The following is a 22,864-nucleotide window of genomic DNA, read 5'->3' as shown; positions in this document are numbered from 1 at the left end:
ACCTGCTGCTCTTTTTTTTAGGCACAAAGAGTACGCATCTTCTAAATAGCCCAGCTTTGAGGCCAGCTGACAGGAGCGGACTTCAAATTACTCCATCAATAGACGTTTAAAGAGCCACTGTATAACAGTACTTCAGCAGAGGTGTCCTGGGGGAAAAGAAAGTCCGTGACACCTTGTGAGGTGTATTCTCACTGTCTGCCCCCATCTGCCAAGCCATCTTTATCTCCTGGTACCCTCCAGGATGCTCCACTCCCACAGATCCACCACTGCAGAGCCACTGAACAGGCAGCATCCATTCACCAGCTCAAACTCCGTCAAGGACTTTTCTATCAGTTAAGATTTGCATTTGGCAGCTAGTAACAGAGCCCAGAAACAGTAGTGGCTTAAGCCAGATAAAAGTTTATTTTTTTCTTTTCTGTAAAAGAATTCTGGAGATAAGAGATGCAGTCCGGTAGAGCCTCGCCTATATAGTTCCTGTATCTCCCCCTTCCACAATGGACTCTCTATCTTTACAGACAAAGAGGACGCCTCAGGTTGCTTCCGCCTTCTCCATTTTGTGGACAGCCAACAGGAGACAGAAGGACACAGGGCAAACTTCTTTTCACATGACCTCAGGGCTTAAAGAGTCCAGCAGCGCTGTGAGCAGCCTCCTACGAAAGCACAAATGCAAAAACAATACAAAACAAAAATAACTTCATTTAATTATTCGGATATGGGTTTGGCTGCATGCATACATGCCATGGTGGTAGTGGTGGTGGTGGTGTGTGTGTGTGTGTGTCTGTGTGTCTGTATGTGTGTCTGTCTGTGTGTAGATCAGAGGAAAACCTGCAGGGCTCAGTTATCCCTTCCAGCACCATGTAGGATGTAGGTCCTGAGAATTGAACCCAGGCCCCTTTATTTACTGAGCCATCTCCTCTGTCCCAAGACATTTTGTGGCAGCAGCAGAGGGATACAATTTACCATGCACAAAACTTCACTATAAACATCAACAGTGTAACCCAGCGTGGTCCCCTAAGTCTGTAATTCCAGCATTCTCAAGAGAAAGAGCATGCTTTCAAGCTGCCAGTATGCAGACAGAATCCCAGGGCACCCTAAGTTACACAGCAAGACCCTGTCCCAGAGCGACCGACAGCAAAGCAGGGAGTGTTGCACACACCTGTTGTCCTAACACTTTAGGGGTGGAAACAAGAGGATCAGGGGTCAGGGTCATCCTTGGCTACATAGTGAGTTAAAGGCCAGCCTGGGCTACATAGTGAGTTAAAGGCCATCCTGGGCTACATAGTGAGTTAAAGGCCAGCCTGGGCTACATGGTAAGTTAAAGGCCAGCCTGGGCTACATAGTGAGTTAAAGGCCAGCCTGGGCTACATGGTGAGTTAAAGGCCAGCCTGGGCTACATGGTAAGTTAAAGGCCAGCCTGGGCTGAATGAGAACCTGCTCATAAATAAATAAATAAATAAATAAATAAATAAATAAATAAATAAATAAATAAGCAAGCAAGCAAGCCAACAGACAGTATAAGAGCCTGCTAATAAATAAGATAGATAGATGGCAAACAAATAGTATACCAAGACTGGAAACTATAGGGTGTAGTTTGAAACTCTTACAAGGGCACATTGCTTTTTAGAACTGTATAGTTAGGAGCTGGGTGTATAGGTGACTGGTATTGAGCACTTCTCTAGGACGTGCAAGACCCAGAGTCTGGTCCCCAGCAAGAGTCGGGGAAGGGAGCTTGGGGGAGTAATAAGAATGAGATAAAATATCTACATAGTTGGCTCACTATAGTATATGAAATTTCTGGAATTAAATATTTCACCCATTGGACTAAGAGACGACACCTAAAAAAATAAGAAAGAAAGAAAGAAAGAAAGAAAGAAAGAAAGAAAGAAAGAAAGAAAGAAAGAAAGAAAGAAAGAAAGAAAGAAAGAAGGAAAGAGAGAAAGAAAGAGACTACACCTCCAGTAAAATGTACCATATTACACCAAGGAAGCAGGGACGAGAACAGTAAGAAGCAACTTTAGTTTCCTTCTAAGCACTTTCATGCTGTGTACATCAGACTGTAGCAGAAGCAACTACAAAAAATACTGTCCCTCCTGCCAACACTTGATGTTACAGCAAGCCCAGCTTATATTCTGCCATCAAGTATGGCTTGCCCATCAGTGTGATGGAGCATTAAGAATATCCTCAAATCCAATGGTCTCATCGTTTTCCCTCGAAATATCCAGTGAGAGGTTTTAGCTCAGAAGAAATGAAAGACGACTGTGGCTAGCTAATGGATCCAGGTGCTTATGTGTGGCATGCAAGCATTTACAGGCTCCTAGAGGGATGTTGCACAACCCTTGAAGGGGAGGAAGAAGTACAAGGGAAGGCCATCTCTACAGACAAAGCAGTGATGGTCCAGGTATCTCAGACAGTGCAGCTTCAGGGCATGGGATACAGCTTAGCTGGCAGAGTGCTTGCCCAGGGTTCACGAAGCCCTGGCTTGCCGCCCTACACCTCAAAAAGGTGCATGATGGAGCATACCTGTCATCCCATTGCTAAGAGCAGGAGGATCCCAGGGACTCTCTGACCAACCTTTCCAGACAGTTAGGGAACTCCAGCGTGGAAGGCCATGGTTTAAAAATGCAAGTGTGAACAATATAGGAAGATGCCTGACTGATATCTAACTTTAGCCTCCACAAAGGGAGAGAGAGAGAGAGAGAGAGAGAGAGAGAGAGACCTTCTCATGGTTAGAAAGTATCATATCCTACAGTAACAATATAATAAAATACGGACTACAAACTTAACTGTTATTTTATGCAGGCCTTTTACTTAGCTAAGATTGTACAGAGAACCAGGCATAGTGGTGCACACCTTTAATCCCAACACTAGGGTACAGAGGCAAGTGGATCTCTGTGAGTTCAAGGACCGCTTGGTCTACATAGCAAGTTTCAAGACAGTCAGGCTACATAGTAAGGTCCTGTCTCAAAATTAATAATGATTACACACAGTTGGGAGTGCGAGGTAGCACATGCCTATATTCTTTAGAAGTAGAAGGATTGAGAGGTATAGGCCAGCCTGGTCTACATAAGATTTTTGTTTCAGGGGAGAAAAAAAAAAAAAAAACGCAACGGGCAGGGAAGTTCTCAGTGCAATCACACAAGAGCAACGCATTGTTGCCAAGCCTCCATGGAAGGTCCCCAGGAGACATCCCCTTTCTCCTCTAGATAAGCAGCCAGCACTCCCCCATTGTGCGCCCTCTTTCCCACGGTCCACAACTCAGCCAGGGACATGAGAAGCGAGCTCAACGTTTCTCAGGTGTACAGCAGACTGGGCCCCAGCGCTGGCATTCAGCTGGGGATCTGCAGGAGATAAGCGGCCACTTCCCTCCAGCTAGCTTTCCATCCCATCATTCTTTTGAGTGAAGATTGGTTTTATTTTGTCTTGCTTGGAAAGGGGAGGCGGGGCGCGCGTTGGGGGTGGGTGGGAGGCAGAGCAGAGGAGGGAGGCAGGACAGAGTGGGGAGAGGGCAATGTGTGTGTGTGGGGGGGGCAGGACAGTGGGGGGAGGGGCGGCAGAAAATGGAAACAGGTGATAAGATGTAGGAGTTATTTCAAGGTTGGGCCCACAGTTTTTAGTTTCAAGAAGTATAAAAGGTAAGACTTTTAACTTTTCTCTTTCTCTGTCTCCCTCTCTTCTTTTTTTTTTTTTTGAGAGGATAGACGCCAGCTTCCACCTCCTAACTGCTAGGATTAAATCTGTGCACCACCACCATGCCACCATGCCCAGCTCTTTTTTTGGAGTTTGTTTTTCGACATTCCCGGGGCAGGAGTCGGGGGTTGGGGGGGGGGGTCTTACTCTGTAGCCCAAGCTGGCTTGTACCTAACTATGTAGCCCAGGCTGGCCTGAAATCCATTCAATCTTCCACATCAGTCTTCCAAGTGCCTGGAATTACAGGCGTGAGCTACCACACCCAATAAAAACTTCTTTTCCTAAACATGGAAGACTCTGCAGTGGGAGACTAGGATTTAGCCCCCCGTCAGTAGAGTGCTTGTCTAGCATGCACAAAACTCTGCCTCCCCCGCACTACAGAAAACTGGCGCGGGGGTAGGGGGCTCACCCCGTGGAACCCTAACACTTGGAGGTGGAGGCAGAAAGACTGGAAGTTTAGAGTCATCTTCAACTACACATGAATGGTGGAGGTGAGAGCGGGGACTGAGTTGGGGATCAGAGATCACATTCACGAGCTCCAAACAAACCTGGGTTGACAGCTGAAGAAATGAACAGAAAAATATTAAGTTGTTAACTGAAAAACCCAAAGACAGCTGATCTGGCCCGCGGCAACTTTTGGCCTAGCCTCGGATCAACTTTGGTCACTGTGCCACTTTGGCCAGCAGAGGGCTCTCTTTGCTAATCTTCAAGTTCCAAAATAACAAGTCAACAACAACAAAAATCCCTGGGTTGCTCATTTTTATTATCCCCCCCCCCACACACACTTGGGAGAAAGCCGAAACAAGAGGACAAAGCTGAAGGCTAGCCTGGGTGACTAGTGAGACCTTGCCCCGAAGCTAATAATGGTCAATAACTTTAAAACAAGAAGGAAGAGAGAGAGAGAGAGAGAGAGAGAGAGAGAGAGAGAGAGAGAGAGAGAGAGAGAGAGAGAGAGAGAGAGAGAGAGAGAGAGAGAGAGAGAGAGAGAGAGAGAGAGAGAGAGAGAGAGAGAGAGAGAGAGAGAGAGAGAGAGAGAGAGAGAGATTGAGAATGAACCGTGGGTGGGTGTGAATGGCACGCACCTATGATACTAGCTGCTTGGAGGTTGAAACCGGAAGTTAAAATTTCAAGGCCAGCCTCTACTTCCTAGGTAATTTAAAACTAACCTGAGCTACATTAGACTTTATCTCAAAAAACCAAAAACAAACAGACGAACAAAAGACAGAAATAAGGGCTAGAGAGATGGCTCGGTGGTTCAGAGCGCTTGGTGTTCTCAAAGAGGACCTGACTGTGATTCCTCCTCGTGGGGTAGCTCACAACCACGCACATCTCCAGTTCCAGGGTGTCCCACATCCCTTTCTTATCTCCACATGCAAGACGTGCACATAACATACATGTAGGCAAACACTCAAACACATAAAATAGTTTAAACACACACACACACACACACACACACACACACACACACACACACACAGAAATAAGAAAACAAAAAAAGCTGCTGAGAGTCTAGAGGATCCTCGGAAGGTAACGATGCTTGCTGCCAAGCCTGATGACGTGAGTTCAAGCCCCAGAACGCACACGGTGGAAGCGAACTGATTCTCCAAGTTATTTTCTGGCCTTGGCACACGTTCAAGTGCTTGTGTGTGTGTGTGTGTGTGTGTGTGTGTGTGTGTGTGTGTGTGTGTGTGTGTGTGTGTGTGCGTGTGCGTGCGCGCACGCGCGCGCGCGCGCACACACACACACACACTGAAGTTTTTTTTTTATGCTGGTTCTTTAAAGAAAATGAGTCTTTTTTTCATCCATGGGCTATTAGCTTATACAGCCAAATAGCAAAACACCAACTGGCCCAAAAATAGCACAAGCAGCCACTCATTACGACAATAAGAAGGGAACTCCCGCTAAAACCAGTAACTGGGTGGAGAAGTAGCCTTGATGAGGTCGACCTCCTGAGGCCTCTGATTCAACAGGCAGACTCTACACAGAGTCTCCGCAATCCAAACTGGCCTTCAATTCTCACTCCCTTCAGTGCTGGGGAAAGAACGCAGGCTCTGTGCTAAGCAAGCCCCCTACCTCTGGGCTGCATTCCCAGCCTCTGGCCTCATATGCCTGGCTCTTGCTGGGATCTCACTCTTCAAATACCTAAATCCTGTTACTATGACCACTGTGTGGTCTGATGGCTCAAGTATGTCGTCCTACATCAGTTTCACTTAATGAAGCTTTTCCTTTAATAGTCGTGTTTCGTGTGTGCTAAGCAGCATACCAAGGAAAGGCTGGGTGGATGCGTGGTGGCAGAAGCCCATGTCTCAGTGCTCGGGGGTGGAGGCAGAGGATTAGGTTTGGGACCTGGAGAGCCCTGGCTGTCCTGGAACTCACTCTGTAGACCAGGCTGTTCAGTAATTAAGAACACATACTGCTTCTCGAAGGACCCAGCACCCACATCAGGCAGCTCATGCCACCTATAACTCTGTCCCCAGGGGGTTCTGACAGACGCTTCTGGCCTCTGAAGGAACATGCATACAAGCAAACATACGTATGTGGTTTTAAAAATAAAAATAAGGGCTGGAGAGATGGCTCAGCAGTTAAGAGCACTGACTGCTCTTTCAGAGATCCTGAGTTCAATTCCCACATGGTGGTTCACAGCCCATCTGTAATGGGATCTGATGCCCTCTTTCTGGTGTGTCTGAAGACAACTACAGTGGGCTCACATAAAATAAATAAATATTAGAAAACAAGGAGGAGGAGGAGGAAGACAACAAGGGAAAAAAAAGAAAATGTCTTCTAAAAAAATAAATAAAAATTAATTTTTTTTAAAGAGGCTTTGAGCTGGGTAGCACATACCTTTGATCCAAGCACTCAGAAGGCAGAGGCAGGTGGATCTCCAACTTAGAGATTTGCCTGGTCTACAGAGTGAGTTCCAGGACAGCCAAGGCTACACAGAGAAACCCTGTTGGGGGTTGGGGGTTTGGACCCAGGTCCCAGCACCCACATGGCAACTAACAGCCCTGGGTCAGTCCAGCTCCAAAGGAATCTGATGGCCTTTTCTGGTCCCCATGGACACTGCACACATATGGTGCATGTACAAACAGTGGCCAGAGCACTCACCCACATAAAAATATAAATAAATCTTTTGAGAAAAAAATTCAAGGTGTTCCTGTGCTAAGGAGCTCCAGGTTCAGTAGAAAACTGTCTCAAAAAATGTGTAAGAGAAGCCGGGCAGTGGTGGCGCACGCCTTTAATCCCCGGACTCGGGAGGCAGAGGCAGGTGGATTTCTGAGTTTGAGGCCAGCCTGGTCTACAGAGTGAGTTCCAGGACAGCCAGGGCTACACAGAGAAACCCTGTCTTAAAAAAAAAAAAACCAAACAACAACAACAAAAAATGTGTGAGAGATTGAGGGAGACAGCCAGTTTCAGCCTCTTAGAAACACACACACATAATACATAATATGCACATATTTAATAATATGCATGCATACATACAGAAACACACATAATATATATGCATACACACATACAAACACATACGTACATAATATATAAAAATATGTATTCCATATTTGTTTACTTATTTATTTGGTATGGGCACACGTGAGTGCACACACATGCTACAGCCAAGCATGTGGATGTCAGAGGGCAGTTTGAAGCAGTCAGGGCTCTCCCTCCACCATGTGGGTGGGGTCCAGGAATTAAGCTCTAGTTGTCAGGCTCTGTGACAGCCGCTTTACCCACTGAGCAATCTCTGTAGCCACTTTTTAGGGTTTTTTTTTGGAGACAAGGTCTCATGTAGCCTAGGCTGACCTTGAACCTCTGATCCTCCTGCCCCACTTCCAGCATGCTCAGGGCATTCTAGAATTTATTTTTTTCTACCTAACACCAATAGCATTAAGCGCTGTATCGTGTGTTTGGTTTCCTAGGCACGTAAGGGAGGCATAAATACCATCCCCATTAACTGGAGGATGCCTTAACAAACCACAGAAAACTGAACCTCTTCCATCTTCTTACCACGTGAGATCTTACTGGTAACATTATCCCCAAACTTGTATTCCTTGATCTTTCGCAGCTGGCACACCAGAGAATGCCTCCTGCGAGACTAGCTCTTCCGTGACTTACTCAAGAGCACTGTGCACTGGGGAAAATCATTTTACATTTCCATTACCCGACCAGTCTTTAGTTACCACCCTGTACTTGGCTGACCTGAGCTGGATCACAGAATATTGGGTACACGAGGTCACTCGCCCAATCTTTCTATTTACAGATGAGAGAATTCTAATTTGTAATTTCCTGCAGGGACTTTAGACAAGATGACTTATAGGTTCCTTCTGGCCACAGTCCCAGGATTCCTATTTCCTTGCTGGCATCAATGCATTCCACTGACACAGCTCAGGTTATTTTCCAAGAAAGCTAAGTTCCTAATTCATGGCCACAAACTACATACTCACAGGAGTCGAGGAAAGCAATAGTCCCTTCGTGCGGGATGAGCAGTGAATATCTAGGCTCTCATTAGAAAAGGAAGACCATGTGACGATGTTACCTGATGGCTTAGGAAAGCCAAAAGTGGCTTCATTTTGCAGCCACGCTGAGGTCAGGCTGTTATCTCCGACATGACTAGTGTATTGTGCTCATAATAGTCTGCTGGAGGAGATGGACAGGAATGTAATTACTACAGAGAATTAGGCAAGTGTTCTAAAGGCCAAACACTAGGAAGGGGCCTCAGTACTTCAGTTTTATGCCCTGGTGGTTCGAGATCTTGAACAATGGTGTTTAGCTGAGCAAAGATGTAGGAAGAAAAATCTAAAATCCTTCTCTGGGCCAAACTGTGTCAGCAATAAATAAAATACTACAAAAAAAAATTACCAAACACCAGGGACCTTAAAAAAGAAAAATCTATCACCAAGATTGAGGTATGATGGCACACTCCTTTAATCCCAGTACTGGGGAGGTAGAGGAACTTGGGGGTAGAGGTAGGAGGGATCAGGAGTTCAAGACCATCCATGGCTTTGTGGCCAGTTTGAAGCTAGTGTGTACTATTCGAGACTTTCATAGTTAATGCTGTCAATCTGAGAGCCATTGATAGCTCAGAGAGATAATACACTAGTCGCCAAGCTCCTGAGTTTGACCCCGGGACCCACTCGAAGGAGAGAACTGACTCCTGAAAGTTGGCCTCTGACCTCTCTGTGCACACAAATAAATGCTTAAAAATTATACATAAATCTGAGAATAATCATGCATGCCTTTAATCTCAATACTCGGGAGACAGAGGTAAACGGATCTCTGTAAGTTCAAGGCTATCTTAGTCTACATAGAGAGTTCCTGGACAGCCAGAGACATGTAGAAAGAGATTTTGTCTAGATAGATAGATATCTAGATAGATAGATAAATAGATAGGTAGAATTTGTATATACATGCACACATATATACACTGTCAATTAGACAAGATCTAGAATTACTTTGTCATGGTTTGTTTCCTGTTGCTGTGATAAAATACCCTACCTAAAGCAACTGGGAAGAGAAATGGGTTTATTTTTAGCTCACAGTGCCAAGCTATAAACATTCATAGAAGGGAAGTCACAAAGGCAAGAGCCTGAGTCTGCTGGCCACAGTTCACCCACAGTCAGGAACAGACAACGATGAAGGCTTGTGCACCAGTGCTCAGCTCAATTTCTTTACTCTTATGAGGCCCATGATCTTCTGCCTAGAGAATTGTGCCTTGTCTTCCCACACCAATTAACATATAAAACAATTACCCAGAGGCATGCCCAGTGGCCCATCTCCCAGGAGGTTCTAGAGTCTGCCAAGTTGACTATTAAGAGGAACAATTGCGCACCTAAGAGATACTCTGTCTCTGGGCACAGCTGTGATAGTTACAAGACTGAGTTCATTGAAATGAGAAGAGCCACCTGTTATGTAACAATTTACACCAAGATTGAAACATTCCATCTAGCAGGGAAGCTCTTTAAGCAGGGAGATAAACAACTCAAAAAAACTTCAGGAAGTCCCTGAAACTGACAAAATTCACTGTGCCCCTCCCTGCCAGAATAAGCAATAAAAACTGAGATTCCCTCTCAGAAAAGCTCAGCTGAACTACAAAGACTCTCAGGCAAGCAAAACTTCAAGGAATCCTCTGAGACTAGACCAGCTACTTAGAAGAAGCAGAAACTAACAGAGCTGTCTGGAAGAGGTTTAGACCAATGAGGCAACTCGAAAGGACATTCTCCAACCTAGTGAGCTGCCTGCAAGCTATGCGGTGAGCTCCAGGTTCCCAGCTTTGTGAGGTGTCACCTGTAGTGGCTTCAGTGACACAGCTGTCTTTCAGTCATTTCTGCTCCTGTAAGTAACTCCTCACCCATATTCCTATAGGTGACCCCAATAAAACTCACCAAGTTGGACTTCGGTGGTATCTGTAATTTGGTCTGTTACCAGCTTCCTATGTGGGGTGAGTAGATGTGTGTGCTGCATTTCCCCTGGAAAAGTTTTGTCACACAACACAATCTTAAATGTGAGTGACACTAGCTTCATGGAGGACCTGAGTCCCAGATTAAGCAAAAAGGAAAAAGTGAGCTGAACACCATTATTCATCTTCCTCTCTGTGTTCCTGACTACAAAGGCAATATCACCTGCTGCCTCATGTTCCTGCTGCCAACTACCATACTAATCCAAGTGGGGTACCATCCCCTATGTTCCAGTGACTTCCCTGTAAGATGTATGACTTTAAGCAATGCTTCCCTGCTCCTCGAAGGGAAATCTGCAAGAGATGCCAATGTCTGGAGAACCAGGGGGCTGAGCTGTGTCACCAAAGCAGGAAGCAACAGGGGAAAGCTTGCACTTACTTAAAAGAATCGAGGGCTGCTCCCAGCAAAAGACACATACATGTCACCTGAGCCTGTGAAAAGTGAAACACCTGGGGATATGTCAGACAGAATTGATCCCGTGGAAGAGTAGATTAGCAGCATCATGAATGCTAAAGCCAAAGTAGAAGACTCAGTCTCTCTAGACCAGAGAATGCCCCAGCTCCAGATATTAAGAGAAAAATCAATGAAGAACAGGCAAGACCTGAGGTTGGCGCATCAGTAGAAAAGCTTGGGATAAAGAGAAAAGAAAAGAAGACAGAGCTATAGAACCCAGATGACAGAGCCAAAAAGTCTATGTCTAGGGGCAAAGTCGTGTAAAAAGACCGCGCTTGAGGTGTAGAGGGTGGAATGAGATCCATCAGCCTCCTGCAGAAGAAGGGAAAACAAGAAGAAAAAATGCTGAAATGCTGAAAATGCAATCTGGTGATTGCAATTGAGAGAAACTGGAGCCACCTAGACTGGAACCTCAGGGGAAAAAAAATCCAAAAGATGAAAACATTGTATACACCAAGAAATTAAGAACAAGAATTCAATGGGACAGGAAAACATGTAGTAAAGACATTTAAGAAGGACAAATTGGCTTAGTGATAAATTCCAGTATGCTTTTCACCTCCAGTGTAAAGGGGAACTGTAAATAATGCTGGCCATATTTAAGGAAGGAACGAAGGAAGCTTGGAGCTTTCCTGGCTGTGCACTCTTCAAACTCCGATGGAGATCAAGACAGGGCTCATCAGGGGTCTCAGAGTAATTTAAAAGTTTTGGGGTGGGCAGGCAGGAGTCCTGCCCTCTGTCCGGCACAATAAAGCTCTGAATAAAAAAAGAAACAAATAAACAAATAAGCAAAAACAAAAAACAAAAAACAAAAAAACAAAAAAAAAACAAAAACCCTCAGCCTTTGAAGGGGGAGAAAGAAGCCCCCTGCCCCCTAGCCTCTCACCTGGGAGTGAGGACTAGGAAGCAAGGTGAGAGCTAGAAGCTGCACAGCCTAAAGGAACAAAAAGAGGAGCTGGGCAGAGCCAGGTCAGGCTCAAGGCAGGAAAGGTTCTGGGAGCAGATGATAGTGGTCTATAACTATAATCCAAGCACTTGGGGCTGAGGCAGGAGAATTGCTACTACTTCAAAAGTGAGAGACAGAGAGAGACAGAGACAGAGAGAGACAGAGAGGGAGAGAGATAGTGAGGGAGGGAGGTAGGGAGGGAGGGAAAAAGAGAGAGAGAGAGAGAGAGAGAGAGAGAGAGAGAGAGAGAGAGAGAGAGAGAGAGAGATTGACTTCTTAGGTACCCTTGTAGACCAGTGGTTCTCAGTATTCCTAATGTTACAACCACTTAATACAATTCCTCTTGTTGTGGTGATCCCAACAATAAAATTATCTTTGCTGCTACTCTATAACTGCAGTTTTGCTACTGTTATGAGTCGTACTATAAGTACTTTTGGAGATGGAAGTTCGCCAAAGGGGCCTCGACCCACAGATCGAGAACTACTCTTCTAGCTAAGTGTGTGCATATTTATGAGCCCTAATTTTTTCACAAGAATGTTTCATTTTGTAAGTATTACTCTTGCTTTTTGCCTCCATATAACAGGGCCAACTTCTCCTACCAACAAGTCAAAAGTGCTCAAGGTGGGCTTCATGGTTTTGGTTTCCCATTGCTGGAGACTGAATCTCCAGGCAAGCACTCCCTGCGTGAGCTATTCCTCAGCTCTCCCTGGACTGTTTGCATGTGTCATTTTTTTATATACCATCAGTTCCATCAAATAATCAGTCCTGTATCTTAAAATCAAATGGAGTCTTGGAGCTAGAAAATGGCTCAGTGGCTGAGCGCTTATTAAGCTCTTACAGAGGATCCAGAGTTTTGTCTCTAGCACACTCACATCAAGTGGCTCCCAACCACTGCAAACCCCAGCTCCCAGAGACCTGACACTCTCTCTTGTCCTCTAATGGCATACACGTGTGACATACACTCTCACACAGACACAAACATATACACATGATTAAAAAAAAAAAAAAGCCAGGTCTTGTGAGGAAGCTTAGACTGGCCTCAAACACTTGGCTATCCCCCTGTCTCTGCCTCCTAAAAAGGGGGACTACAAGCTTGAAGCACCATACCCAAAATCAAATGTTTTGTTCAGATACTTTCTTGTTTCAAAATAAAAACTTACAACAATATAAGACCATTCTAGAAAATACACATACCTGATTATTCCCTGTCTTAGTCAGGGTTTCTATTCCTGCACAAACATCATGACCAAGAAGCAAGTTGGGGAGGAAAGGGTTTATTCGGCTTACACTTCCATACTGCTGATTATCACCAAGGAAGTCAGGACTGGAACTCAAGCAGGTCAGGAAGCAGGAGCTGATGCAGAGGCCATGGAGGGATGTTCTTTACTGGCTTGCTTTGGGGATTACAGTTAATTAGTTGGATGAATCTCAGAAGAGACCTTGAACTTTGGACTTTTAGCATTGTTGAGACTGCTATAGACTATGAGGACTTTGAAAGTTGAACTAAATGCATTTGCATTATGCTATGTTTAAGTATGGCCCCCATAGACTCATGTTTTTGAACAAGTCTATGGGGGCCAGGGAGTGGAATGTGATGGTTTGTATATCCTTGGACCAGGGAGTGGCACCATCTGGAGGTGTGGCCTTGTTGGAATAGGTGTGACCTAGTTGGAATGGGTGTGTCATTGTGGGTGTGGGCTTAAGAGTCTCATCCTAGTTGCCTGGAAGTCAGTCTTCCACTAGCAGCCTTTGGATGAAGACATAGAACTCTCAACTCCTCCTGCACCATGCCTGCCTGGATACTGCCATGCTCCCACCATGATGGTAATGGACTGAACCTCTAAACCTGTAAGCCAGCCCAATTAAATGTTGTTTTTTTATAAGATTTGCCGTGGTCATGGTGTCTGTTCACAGCAGTAAAACCCTAATACATTCCCCAAAAGTAAATTTGTAAAAAGGAATAGCAAAATAAAGAATATACATTTTAAACCAACAGTATATAAGAATGTGTATGATGGGCTGGAGAGATGGCTCAGTGGTTAAGAGCACCGACTGCTCTTCCAGAGGTCCTGAGTTCAATTCCCAGCAACCACATGGTAGCTCACAACCATCTGTAATGGGATCTGATGCCTTCTTCTGATGTGTCTGAAGACAGCTATAGTGTACTCATAAAATAAATAATTAAAAAAAAGAATGTGTATGATATGTGTGTATAAGTATATATGTGTATGTATGTATATTTGTGTGTTTATGTGTATATAGGTGCACATATGTATTTGGAATGTATATATGTGTGTATATATGTATATATGTGTACATGTGTGTAGAATATATGTGTACATATGTATATATGTTTATATATGTGATGTGTATGTATGTGTGGCACTTATTATGTATGTATGTATGTACATATTGTGTATATGTGTGAGGGTATGTATATAAGTATCTGTGTTGTGTATATATGTGTGTATGTATATGTGATATATATATATATATATATATATATATATATATATATAATTTAACATTTTCCCCAAGTGTTGTATCACCTACCACCACCAATTGCATAGCAGTTTCTTTCTGTGACATTTCACAGTTGTCATGAAAAAAAGTAATAAGTGACATTTTAGATGAGTGCAGTGGCCCACACCTGAGTTACATGTCTGGGACCCCTTTATTTAAAAAAAAAAAAAAAAGCTACTTGAAACTTTTAAGGGAATACAGTTAGAAGGAAAATCCAGAATAGGCTGACGAGTCGGGAGACTCAGCCGCTGGTGTCACCCAGAAGCAGGCTTGTGAGATGGCTGTACTGTGTCAGGGAACCTGCGGGTTTCTAGAGTAAGCAGGTGATACCACTGAGCTAAGGCTTAGGTATCTTAGGGTTGGGACCATACACGCACTGACTCTGAGACACAGCACAGTCTCCTTGCTTCCTTGGTCACCACTGCAGAAATGTCACTCAGCCTTGGAGGAAAGTAACAGTGAAACTCAAGAGCAGCCATCTTTGTTTCCTGGTGATGCTAGTTCTGACTCAGTTTCCCTAAACTTTATGGATGAGTGTGTATGTATTTTTTGTTAGTTGTGGGTTTTTTGTTTTGAATTTGTTTGGTTTTCTTGTTTTGGTTTGGGGGCTGGTTTTATTTTGTTTTAGTGGCTGTGGAGCAAGACAGGGTCTTATGGCTACCGGCCTCTAACTTGATGTTACAGAAGCTGACCTGTACAAAATCCACCTCTGGAGTTCCAGGGTTTCTAACAAGCACACTGCACACACCAGTGCTTTTTCTGTTCCCATTTGTCTGAGCCAGGATCTCACTATGTAGCCAAGGTTATCTCAAATTCGTCATTCTTTTGCCTCAGTCTCCCAAGTGTTGCGATTACAGGCAGGTGCAACTACTATCCGCTAATAAATTACCACTTAGATACATAGGTCTCAGTCCTTTTCTACTTCAATACTGTCTTTGTATGTGGGTGACTTACTAATTATTACAAATAAACCTAAAATAAGGGCCATCCCAGAAACCATTAGGGATGGGATTAAATCCAACAAATGCCAAAAAAAAAAAAACCTACTTTAATTTTACTTAAAAAAAAAAACATAAAATTTACCATTTCAGCCATTTTGTGGTAATATTAATTCTGTTTACAAAATGTCAATTTTAAGCATTTGTTTCCAGCCAAGCATGGTGGTGCATGCCTATAATTCTTAGCTTGGGAGGCTAAGGCAGGCAAATCACCTTGAGTTCAGAGTGGACTACAGAGACAAATAACAGAGACAAGACTCACCTAGTCAGAAAGCCAGACATGGTAGCCTACACCTGTGATCCAAGCACTCTGGAGGCTGAGACAAGCGGGCCACAAGTTCAAGGCCAGGATCGTGAATCGTAGGCTAGCCAAGGTTACATAGCAAGACCCAACTCAAAAAACAAATTAATTTATAACATCAGCATAGTACTGGTTGGAAAAAAAATAGCATTTGGAGAGCTACACTGTTTATATTATTTATAAATATGTGATTGCTATTATTTATTATAAAAGATATTGCGCTAATATACTGCACATACATTAATTAGTTAACTGGGTGGAGGCGGTGAGACAAGGTCTCACATAGTCCAAGCTGGCCCTAATCTGGATACATAGACAAGGATGACCTCAGTGTCCTAACCTTACTGTCTCCGCCTCCCCGGATGACCTCAGTGTCCTAACCTTACTGTCTCCGCCTCCCCGGATGACCTCAGTGTCCTAACCTTACTGTCTCCGCCAAAGAACTCTTTCAGGCTTCTTTGTTTTGGTTTGGTTTGGTTTTTTTGGTTTTTTCGAGACAGGGTTTCTCTGTGTAACCCTGGCTGTCCTAGAACTCACTCTGTAGACCAGGCTGGCTTCGAACTCAGAAATCCGCCTGCCTCTGCCTCCCAAGTGCTGGGATTAAAGGCGTGCACCACCACGCCCTGCTCGATATTTCTAATACCTTTATGAAAACAATCTCTTTATTGTATAAACAAAGAAGGAAACTTTAAAAGGCAAAATGGTTGCTCGACGTTAGATGGCTGAGGCAGAGATCAGTAGTTTGAGGCAGTCCTCAGCTACCTAAAACCCAATCTCAAAAAAAGTATATGAAACTCAAACCCAGTCTGACCTCAGAGCTTGAGACCAAACTGCTTTACCAGTGTCAGAGTGCCAGGAACGTGCGAAATTCTTTTAGCTAGAACGTGAGCGAAGGAGTTCGCTAATAGCTTGTATTTTTTTTTAATTTAATTTTAAATATTTAGTTTCTTTTTTTAATATTTATTTTTAAGTATGTATACATGCCTGTATCTATGTGAGGATATGTGCACGTGTGAAAAGGGATTTCTGAAGAGGCCAGGCGAGGGCCTGGAGCTGGGGTTCCAGGTGGTTGTGAACATCCTACGTTGAGTACTGGGAACTCAATTCTGGTCCTGGGCAACAGCAGCAAGTTAACTCTTAACCATTGAGTCATGCCTGCAGCCTCTGGGCATCTCCTTCTTTCTTTCTTCCTTCCTTTCTCTCTTTCTTTCTTTCTTTCTTTCTTTCTTTCTTTCTTTCTTTCTTTCTTTCTTTCTTTCTTTCTTCCTTCCTTCCTTCCTTCCTTCCTTCCTTCCTTTCTTTTTCTTTCCTTTCTTTCTTTCTTTTTTTTTTGAGTTTCAGTGTGTGACTAAATACACATAACACAAATTTTATCACTTAAAAATGTTTTAAGAGTCCAGTTGAGTGGCATTTAATATATTCACAGTGTCGGGGTTGGAGAGATGGCTCCGTAGTTAAGAGCATTTGTTGCTCTTGCAGAGGACCAGGTCTGGTTCCCAGCTCCCAGCGCCCACATGGTCACATGGTGGCTTACAAACTTCAGTAAGTCAATTTCAGAAGGTCTAATAATCTCTCCTCATGCCTGCAAACCACTCATCCACTTGAAAATCTTTAGAAAAATATTTTTTTTCATTCACACTACTGTGAAATCATCGCCACTGTGTCTCTCTTTTCCTTTCCTTCTCTTTTCCTTTCCTTCTCTTTTCTTTTTTCTTTTTTACTTTGCTTAGGGTACATTGTACACTGAAAAATTTTTTAATTAATTTTATGTCATTGAATTTATTGTTATTTCATTTTATGAATTTTATGTTTTTCTATCACATTTAGAAATCCCTTCTTCACTCTGAGATTTAATTTTTAAAAAATTTCAGGGGGCTTGGCAGATGGCTCAGTTGGTAAAGTCCCTGGAAAATAGACAAGAGGATCTAAGTTCGATCCCCAGAATTCCTGCAAAAGCACTGTCAACATGGGCTCTCCAAGCAAAGGTAGGCAGCACTCTGAAGTGCAGTGGCCAGCCGGTTAGCTGACTTTCTGACTTTCAGAGTCAGTATGAGCCCCCACCTGAAAAAAACCAGGTGGAAAGTTTGGCTGGCAGACACCTGACCTCAATCTCTGGCCACGCACACGCACACATGCACACATGCCCATATGCACACACTGATAAGTACATATTCCACAGACGTGACACAACCCACAACTTCTTAAAAACTCTTTCAGGCTTCTTTGTTTATATTTATGATTTTATATTTTTCTATTCCATTTTTTCTTTCAGTTTTTAAATAATTTATTTGTGTGTGTGTGTGTGTGTGCGCACGCGCGCACACATGACATGACACAAGTGGAAGACAGAAGTCAGCTCTCTGAAGTTGGTTCTCTCCCTCCACCTGTACATGGTTTCAAGATTGAACTTGGCTTTGGGCTCAGCAAGTATCTTTACCTGTTCAGCTATTTTACCCACCCCTCTACTACAGTCTTTCTAATTCTTCAAGAATTTATCCCAGTGAAAAATACGAGATAAGGATCCCATTATATTATTGTTGTTATTTGGTGCTAGATACCAAACCCAGAGAGAGCCCTGTGCATACTGACAATTGACAATCATTCTGCCATTACTACTGGGCGTCCCCCCACCCGCCCCCATTGCTCTCTCCCTCTCTCCATCCCTCCCTCCCTCTCTCCCTCTATCTCTGTCTCTCTCTCATTTTCAAAACACATGTAGCTATCATGTAGCCTGGGCTAGCCTCAGACTCACTGCAAAGCTGAAGGTGACCTTGAACTTCTTATCCTCCTGGCTCTGCCTCTGTGGTGCTAGAACCTCCGGTGTGTGGCACACATCTGGCCACTCCTGTTATTTCTTTAAAGCCAACAACAATTAAAAATCAGAAATTTTAAATCCATAGAGGACAAAAGAAGCTGGGAAAATTCTGGAAAGTGGGAAGAAACAGAGCAAAAGAATTCATCGGAGGATTTGCCTCGCCAGAAATGAAACCATAGTCTGCATTTTTAAAAATAATATGGCCCTGGGTGCATCGGAGACTAAAGGATTGAGGGAGTTGGGGGAGGGATGAAAGGAGGAACAATGAAAGTGGAGATTGGGGGACATGGCTTGGTGGCAGAGCACTTGCCTAGCATGTACAAGACTCTGAATTGGATTCCTAGCTTCTGGGGATGGTGGGGAGGATACAAGGTAACCAAAGTTTATCAGGAGGAAATTGTAAAGGCATTGATGGGAGTTATCATATTTTTCATGGTGAATGTTCCTGTCCTAGAAAACACTTCCCTTTTTCATCTGTCCAGGTCACCTACTGTAGACTCTACCCTAGAAAGAGGATTTCACATCTTCCCACCACCCTCCCGTCCCTTAAATTGCATTAGTAAATGTGGCCTGTTCGAGTTTCAGAGTTTGTTTCTTTAATTATTCCTAATATACTGGACTTCCCTGTCTCTCCTCACAGAACAGGAGAGCCATGGGGATCAAGTCTGGTTTCATCAGACTTGCAGTCATGTGTTGCTGATCACAGGGACACCTTCTGACCAATGTGTTGTTTTCGTTGTGTGTGAACACCGAGAAACTGACTGCAGGCGGTAGAGCCCCCCTGCACAGCTAGGCTTCAGGACAGGGGAGGTTGCAGCTCCTAGCCTGCATTCTGAACAGCGGCTTCTAGATTGGATACTTTGAGTGATTGTAACAATAAGATACGTGTATCCAAACATCTAAGCCCAGAAAAGTAAAAATATTGCATAAAATAGCTTACCGAGTGTGTAAAATAAGAATAAAAACATAGCAGAATAGAAACAAAACGGAAACTGGAGTGGCCGTGTCTGCCTGTAATGCCAGGACTCGAGAGGCAGACAGGAAGACCAAGTTTAAGGCCTCTCAACTACATAGTAAGTCTGAGCGTCACTCAGCTGTCTCAAAATAAACAAACACAGATATAAACTGGTGTAGCTGCATACGACTCGTCCTCAGACTAGAACATGCATGTCTGAGAGTTGCCCTGGGGTAATCAATGAGTAACAGAAAGGAATATGTGGAGACCAGTGCCACACATCACTGTGGACTTTCTACAGTGGCCAACTGGGCCAAACATCATCTATTTTAAACAATTTTTTTTCTTAGATAATAAATTAATTTCTACAATATACTGAGTTTTTTTTAATATAACATTGTTTTTTTTGTTTTTGTTTTTTTTTTTTACTTTTTTATTTTTGCTACGTAACCCAGGCTGCCCTCACACTTACTGTGCAGCCAAGAATGGCATTTAGCTTCACCTAGTACTTCTAGTGCTAGGATTACCGGCATGCAAACTATGCTTGCCTTTAAAACAAAGCAAAACAAAGACAAAAAAACACTTGTAATAACATCTAACTTAAAACACATTGTACAAATATTTTTAAATTATTTTCCTTATGGGCTTAATCTGTGAGATCATTTTTTTGTTTGTTGTTTGGTTACTGTTTTGTTTCGTTTTGGGATAGTCTCCTATAGGACAGTCTGGCCTCTTAGTTTGCTGTGTAGCTGAAGATGACCTTGAATTTCTGATCCTCCTGCCTCTGCCTCTGCCTCTGCCTCTGCCTCTGCCTCTGCCTCTGCCTCTGCCTCTGCCTCTGCCTCTGCCTCTGCCTCTGCCTCTGCCTCTGCCTCTGCCTCTGCTTCTGCCTCTGCCTCCTCTGCCTCTGCCTCCTCTGCCTCTGCCTCCTCTGCCTCCTCTGCCTCCTCTGCCTCTGCCTCCTCTGCCTCTGCCTCCTCTGCCTCTGCCTCTGCCTCCTCTGCCTCTGCCTCCTCTGCCTCTGCCTCCTCTGCCTCTGCCTCTGCCTCCTCTGCCTCTGCCTCCTCTGCCTCTGCCTCTGCCTCTGCCTTCTGAGTACTGGGATTATAGGCATGCACCAGGTTTTTGTAGAGATGGGGATCACAACTGGGGCCTGTTCATGCTAGGCAAGCACTCTCCCAACTGAGCTATAGCCCCATCCCTTCTGTGTTATTTACTTTAAAAAATAATTTTTGTTACTGTTCAAAACAAAGTTCCAAACCTATGTATTAGCCTAGTGGGATCTAGCTTATTATTACCTGAGCCAGGTGTGGTGGTGTACAACTGTAATTCAAGCTCCTGGGGGGAGGGATGGCAGAAGAAGGAAGACTACTTGAAGTTGTAGGTGTAGTTACACCTTATATTCAAGGCTAGCCTAAGATTCACTCAATTTTAGTATGCTCACCTACCATGCACAAGGCTCTGGCTTCTAGCCAGGCAGTGGAAAACAAAAACAGTACAACGACATCTACCTTGTATCCTGTCTTCCCCGGAAGGTAAAAGTTAGGGGCAGTGACATGCATAGAATTGCTCTCTCCTTTGATGACTCTGAAGGATCAGAGACCAGAAAAGAACTCTTTTAAAGTTAATTTATTATTATCGAGTATTGTACATAATTGGATGGCTGTACTCTTACACAGTTGACAGCACCCTTGGCTTGTCTGCGCCAGGAACGCCGCAAACGTGTGGACAGTGCACAGTGCTATGATATTTCAATATGCAGAACTTTTTCTGCTCTGTTCTGTGTCTGGGACCACCGTCAGCAGTACATACCCCAATTATTTGGCTCCCACCTAGTACTGTTTAAAGGTTACCTTAGCTAGTAGATTTCTTTTGTGTGCACGCATGTGTCATGCATGGGGTGTACCTATGTGGAGGCGGGGGTCCTCACTGGCATCTCTTATGGCCCTCCATTTTTTTAGCTAGAATGGCTGGCCACTAGAACCCAGGAATCTACTTTTTCTCTCTCCACTCACCAGCCCTGGGATTAAAAACGTGCACTGCCATTGCTGGCTTTTTATATAAGTTCCGGGAATCCAAACCCGGGTCGTCATGCTCACACGGAAAACACTTAACCTCCCCCTCCCCACCCCCAAGACCTAGATGTCCATAGATTTCTATTTAGCTGTTCCAGAGCCTAAATGTAAAGGCTTCACTTTAGTATGAAAAGTTAGGGTGGATACAGTAGCACGTGCCTACAGTCCCATCTGGTTAAGAGATTACGTCAGACACATCAAGTTCAAGACCAGCAAGAAGTAGAGGGAGGGAGAAAGAGGGAGGGGAGCCATTATTAGTAGTAATGCATTTATTTTTGACCTGGGACTCATAGAGATCCATCTGCCTCTGCCTCACGAGTACTGGGATTAAAGCTGTACACCACCATGTCCAGTGGGGTTTTATTTATGACCTCCTTTGTTTGTACGCTTGTTGGTATATTCGAGGTAGGGAGGGTTATATGCAGCCCAGGCTGACTGCAAAGTCTCTCAGTATCCTAAGCAGGCCTTGAACTCCTGATCCTCCTGCCTCCAGCTCCCAAGTGCTCAGATTACAGGTGTGCTCCACCATGCCAAGCCCAAGTTTCCAAGCCTGTTTTCACAGTCACGTGCTATCTGAATCTTTATCTATGACACCCCTGTCCGGGGACCATCCAAATCCCTGCTTGGCTCACACTCAAGATGAAGACCTGTTTCTGAGACTAGCTTCCTCCTTCCAGGGATGTGGTTTTCCTCATGGACTGCTCATTCTGATCGGATGTGTCCTCTGAAAGGCAGAGGTAAGCACTGAGCCTCTAACAGAGTCCATGAATACAGCCTGGAGAGCAGCTCAAACATGTTGGTTTATGGACGGGGTCAAGGAGCTTAGTGGACTGGGAGAGGTAAGGTCAGAACTAGACAGCTAAAAAACTAAGAACATGGCATACTGGTTCAGGGGCCAATGGAGGCTAAGGCTGGGCTTCTGGCTAAAACAGACTGAAAGGAGATATCAGGAGAAATTATTTTAAGGAAAGAAAAAGGGAAGAAAAAAAAAAGGCAAAGGCAAAGAAAGGTATACATATGAGATGTCCCTGATAAAGAGAAAGACTGATCTAGGACTACTGTTTAATTATTATGACGTTTTAAAAGCTTCACTGCAAAGAAAAACATAGTTGGATCCTAATTAATAAAAGCCATCACTTGTATTAGACCTGTTCTACTAATTGAATCCTCCTAGATCTTAACAAACTCTTTCCAATGAGTTTCCTGACCCAGAAATCAAAAGGGGACTTTATGTCCCCTTCTCATCCTCACAAGGGGGGGTGGGGAACCAAACCTGGAAAACAGACAGGTTCCCCCCCCCCTTTAAGGTTAAAAAGGAAGAAAATGACACCGACTGCCTTTGTCCTGATGGATTTTGACACTCTAACCCCAGAAATAACACCTCTTTTGCTCTATATAGAGTCTATAGCCACACCTTGTATTTGGTTGGTTTATTCCTATGACGGGTAATATTCATTTCTAGGATAACTACCCGCTCCCGCCCTCCCCAAGTCTACCTTTCCAAGACAGGGGAAGGTGCGTCCTCGTCGAACTCCCGCCTGTACCTTCCTAGTACCTCTGGCCAGCAGCCTGTGTGCCCGTGCTCCCTGGACATCCGTGAATGTTTGATGCTACATCTCTACCCAAACTGAAGCTTCCCGCCTGCATTCTGTCAACGGCACTTGC

At 44.1% G+C, this 22,864-nt stretch overlaps 1 long non-coding RNA gene across 2 annotated transcripts; it reads right to left on the bottom strand.

Moving 5' to 3' along the window:
• Positions 1-237: 237 nt before the first annotated feature.
• On the bottom strand, positions 238-22,864 carry Lockd (lncRNA downstream of Cdkn1b). 2 transcript variants are annotated; one of them, NR_037956.1, is made up of 2 exons: positions 22,671-22,864; positions 238-650 (listed from the first exon to the last, which is right to left on the bottom strand). It is a non-coding gene; the product is annotated as a lncRNA downstream of Cdkn1b (long non-coding RNA). The 2 variants fall into 2 exon arrangements; NR_037955.1 differs by having other exon boundaries at positions 22,696-22,864.

This window comes from Mus musculus, chromosome 6 (assembly GCF_000001635.26).
Source record: "Mus musculus strain C57BL/6J chromosome 6, GRCm38.p6 C57BL/6J".
Classification (NCBI taxonomy): Eukaryota; Metazoa; Chordata; class Mammalia; order Rodentia; family Muridae; genus Mus; species Mus musculus.
The sequence above is the reverse complement of the archived record's forward strand: the minus strand, read 5'-3'. Positions and strand labels throughout refer to the sequence as shown.